The sequence below is a fragment of the Oratosquilla oratoria genome, chromosome 11 (assembly GCF_046742065.1).
Source record: "Oratosquilla oratoria isolate Oo_2021 chromosome 11, ASM4674206v1, whole genome shotgun sequence".
Classification (NCBI taxonomy): domain Eukaryota; kingdom Metazoa; phylum Arthropoda; class Malacostraca; order Stomatopoda; family Squillidae; genus Oratosquilla; species Oratosquilla oratoria.
Window position 1 is genome coordinate 46,390,176 of NC_134787.1, and position 5,000 is coordinate 46,395,175.

At 43.2% G+C, this 5,000-nt stretch overlaps 1 protein-coding gene across 9 annotated transcripts in view; it reads right to left on the reverse strand.

The window, feature by feature from the left end:
• Positions 1-5,000, reverse strand: part of LOC143029790 (cell adhesion molecule Dscam2-like) — a 971,930-nt gene that overhangs the window by 322,217 nt on the left and 644,713 nt on the right. The gene's annotated exons all lie outside the window — the stretch shown is intronic.

A 5,000-nucleotide genomic window follows, 5' to 3' on the forward strand; every position in this document is an offset into this window, starting at 1 on the left:
AGAAAAGAAAATGTGAAGGAAGAAATTTAGGAGGAGGAGGAGGAGGAGGAGGAGGAGGAGGAGGAGGAGGAGGAGGAATGGGCAAAGAATAATGTGAAGTAAGAGGAAGAAATGTCTGAAAAATATGGTGGGGATTGCTAGGATGGATAGAGTGAAAAACGAGGAGGTGAAGAGGAGAGCGGGAGTGGAAATTGAGATGGCAGATAAAGTTCATGAAATATTATTGGGATATTTTGTATACATGGAAAGAATGAGGGATGAAATATTAACAGAAAAGGTGTGGAAGGCAGGGGTGGATGGAGTGAATATGGAATGGATGGATGGATGGATGGGGTGAAGGGAGCGTTGAGCAAAAGGGGATTGACTGTTGAGCAATGAAGGGAGAAGGCAGGAGAAAGAGGCGAGTGGAGAAAGTGTGTGTGTGTATGTGTGACACTGTTATGGAAGGAAAGAAGGGTCGGGTGTGGAGGGGTAGAGGGTACTTATGTGTAATTTTTTTTTTTTTTTTTTTTTTAAATTGTATTTTGACGCAGCCCAAAGGGATTTCTCCCCGTCTTCTCTTGTTATGCATGAGGGGATGGAGAGGGAGAGAAAGAGAGAGGGAGAGAGAGAGAGAGAGAGAGAGAGAGAGAGAGAGAGAGAGAGAGAGAGAGAGAGAGAGAGAGAGAGAGAGAGAGAGAGAGAGAGAGATATGGGGGCGCCGATTATGTGAAACAGCCATCTTGTGGATGTGTTGTGCCTTGCTACATTGCCTCTGATCCAGGGCAGTGGTCGGGATACAGGGATGACCCGTCATCCATGAGGAGCTAAGATGAGAGGAGAGAAAGGGTGGTGGATGGGAGTGGAATAGGTGGGAGTAGGTACGTGCCTTTGATTTGGCTACCTTCCTTATAAGGGGGAAGAAAGTCTTGATACATAAATAGATAGAGGAAGAGGATGGGGACGCGGAAGAGAAGGATCAGAAATAGGAGTAGGAGTAAAAGTAGGAAGTGGGGAAGGACACAAAGAAGGAGGAGGAAGAGGGGAGGGAAAGCAAGAGGAGGAGGAGGAAGAGGAGGAAGAGAAGGAGAGGAAATTATAGAAGTTAATTTCAGCATCTTGAAAAAATAATTAGAAGAGGGAAAAGAATCAACCCGAAGGTTTGTTATTCCCAAGGTCGTAATGGATCTCCAAGTGTTTTTTTGTTTTGTTTTTAACATATTACCGACTTTATTTAGTGCGTTTTCAGGCTTTGTCACAACTTTACCCGTCAATTCAAAAGCGTGACCCTCCCTCCCAATAGTTTCAGTTAAAGGCAAAGTGGCCAAAACAGTCCTTTCGCAGTATCTCATTCCGGACCAAACTCGGAATTCCAATTGGCGGGCGGCCGCGGCTACCGCTAGTGGCCGCGAGTGGAAAGTTCCGCGAAAATTGTTTGTCCGGGTTTGGAATTTTGTTCCACACTCGCACGCATGCATACATGCATGCGTACATGTAGTCTCATCATTAAGAGTATATTTGGTAGAATCACGTGGAAGTGTTCGTGCTATAACATCCACAATATCAAACATATGTATTCACCAAACATTTGCGGTGGTCACAATAAGTTGAGTTATTCTTATCTAAATTTTCAGTGTTTATTTTACTATTATAATATATTTTTCACCACTAAAGATAGGGGCATTATCTAACCCCAGGAAGTGGTCAAAGTTGGAGATGGACTTTAATCTGCAAGGAGCGAAGTTAAAAGAAAAGAAGAAAGAAGAAGAAGAAGAAAAAAGAGGGTTTTTGGTATGTAGATAGGTAACTGATAAGTAGATCCCAATCCTATGGTAGATGAACGAGTGCCGACTAATTGAGAAATCATGGTAATTCTGTAATTTTTCAATAAGAATAATCATCGCGTTTGTTGGACTCGAAGTAGCTTATTTCATATGAATAAATATGTGTGAGGAACTCAATCTAAAAGGTAAATGCAAAAAATAGTTTCTATCAGTCCGACAAAGAGTTATTCTGCCTACAAGCAGCAATATATGTATACATATATATATATATATATATATATATACATATATATACATACATACACACACACACACACACACACACACACACACACACACACACACACACACACACACACACATATATATATATATATATATATATATATATATATATGTATACATATATAATATATATATATGTATATATATATATATATATATGTATATATCTATTAATTTCTCACGTGCCATTGGTGATCATTATAACCCGGTTTGGCGTTTCAGTACCCTAGAATTTACTAGCAAACTAGTGTTGTATGATCTAAAGTAGGTTCTTTGGAATAATTTCCTCACAACTTCTGAAGAAAAAGTGGTGACAGGCAACATTAAATCTGAAGCAGTTGAAAATAATCTAAAAGACTGACATATTAGGGATCAAATCTTCTGAAAAGTCCCGGGAAGCCAAAAAAAAAAAAAAAAAAAACACGTTCCCTGTGCAATCAGTAATACATCATAGTAATCCATAATGTACAGTTTAATGATAGAATAAGGATAGTGCTGAAGGCCCACGTAGTGGAGCAATAGTATTGAATCAATATATCGTGTTTTATGAAACCAGAGACTATTCCATGAAACTCAGTCTCGGCTAGTTTCCAGCATAATTCGTGTGACGTCATGTGGCACGTTTCCTTGATGTTGATTCCACTCCCACGGTTGTCTCCCCAAGAGACAGCCCTCAATGGAGGAGGACACGAAGGGGACGACACCCACAGATCTCATGTCTGAGACGAGTTGATCAAAACTGTTGAGAGTTGTTTGGAGTGGGAAGGGAGGAGCGACTCCACGGCAGAAGCTTGCTATGAGAGACCGTTGAGACTGGCGTCGGTGTGGGAGTAAGGCTGATGTCACACGGGCGGTCTACCCGCCTGACCGCGGCGGGTGAGACGCATTTCCCCACTTGAAACCGCCGCGGCCAGCCCGCCTGGCTATGTCAGACGAGAGGTTTATACATAGGAATCAATATAGAAGCAGCGGTTCCGCGGCGGCTGACCCGCTTTGCACCCGCGGCGGCCAACCCGCTCGTCTGGCTAGGGCTTAAGGCGACGCTCTCTCCGGCATATGATCTTAACTGATGAGTATATTTTTTCAATAATATGTGTTGTGTAGGGTCCGCTTATAGAAAAATTAGAGGAAAAAGTTATTTCCCTCCCTTATTAGCCCTAGTGGAAGGGCACGTGAACATTTAAACAAATAGAGGGATCTAGGGTAATGATGTATTATGCGAAAGAAAAGAAAAACAGAATAATTAGGAGGGAATTTTATGTGATTATGGGCTATGAAGCAAAGGAATCACTGGCAATGGTGAACAAAGGGTATTCAGGAACCCAGGCAGATGATCATGTGCAAGTGATTAGCTCTCCACAAAGGCATATTTACGCATAAACATAGGCAGAAAAAACATCCACTAATATACAAACCAGCATAAAAATCAAACAATGTAGCTATGAATATATGTGCACTAATAGGGAATTAAGAAAATACGGTTACGAGTAAAAGTTGACTTTAAAGACAGGTATTATGCTTAATCACCTATTGACTCTCCTACATGTCTGGCCCACTTACTTGCTTTCTTGTCTACTTCCCTCTATCGCCATCTATCTGTCTGTCTGTCTGTCTGTCTGTCTGTCTGTCTGTCTGCCTGTCTGTCTGTCTATCTGTATATCTTTCTGTTGTCTGGCTTTCTGTCTATCTGAACTCTTAAATGATCCTGACATTTCCCAGAGGGATCCAAGGACCAAAAAGTAGTGATATTTAGTGGATTCCGAACTATTCATTTCAGTGTTAAAGCGCTCATTAGGAAGTTAGAAAAAGTTTTACAAGTAAAAACATGTGTGGGTGACACAAAGTCGGAGATGGCTATACAGATTAAGGTGACCACATGTTTTATGAGAGGAGAGCACTGAGGATGAGCTAGCAGTAATGCTGGTAAAGTGTGTGATTTAAGAAGGAAGGTGAGAAAGAGTTGAGAATGTTCCTCCTCTATGCTTAGCTCCAGCTCCATGTGTAAAACTGTTGTTTTGGATAAAAAAAAAAAAAAACCAGTTTGGTAGCTAGTTTCCACACCGACCATCGTTTGGTTGCTGGCCTGCTCGTTTCCTTACCTCGTCTGCCCCAAAATATTGGGGCAGCCTGCTCTGGAACGCCTAATCCACGAATCGTGCTGTCATAGCCGGGTCTGTATACATATGCCTATGCATGCATATCCATATGCAAACAAAGACATAGTCTCGATTCAAGCTGCGACGTAAGGGTGCACGCCCACGCTCGCACGCAAGCTCACACAGGTACACGCACAGGCACTGGTGGACGCATGCGCACGCGCACGCGCGCACACACACGCACACACACGCACACACACACACACACACACACACACACACACACACACACACACACACACACACACACACACACACACACACACACACACATATGAGTTACTGGTATACTAAATAATGAGTCGGCCTGCCATCTTAGTAGAACCGATATCGAGCCTAGGGCCTGGAAAGTATCACAATATTGCAAGCCGGTACCATTTCCCATGGGCAAGTAGATATGTGTGTGTGTGTGTGTGTGTGTGTGTGTGTGTGTGTGTGTGTGTGTGTGTGTGTGTGTGTGTGTGTGTGTGTGTGTGTGTGTGTGTGTGTGTGTATTCACCATGGTCTTTGGATCACGTGTTGGAATCGTGATCGACAGCTATTTCCCTCCCGGAAGAGAGCTCAGAGCTCGTATATGACCGATCTATGGGTAACGCTGTGACCTTACACGCACACCCAACTCCCCGCCCACGAGAGTTGGTGTAACGACTCGAAGCGCAGCGATACTGAAATTATTTCAGCCCTGGGTAGGATTCAAACCCGGACCGCCGTAGTGACAGTCAGAGACTCTAACAACCGCGCCACCGAGTCGTGTGTGTGTGTGTGTGTGTGTGTGTGTGTGTGTGTATGTGTGTGT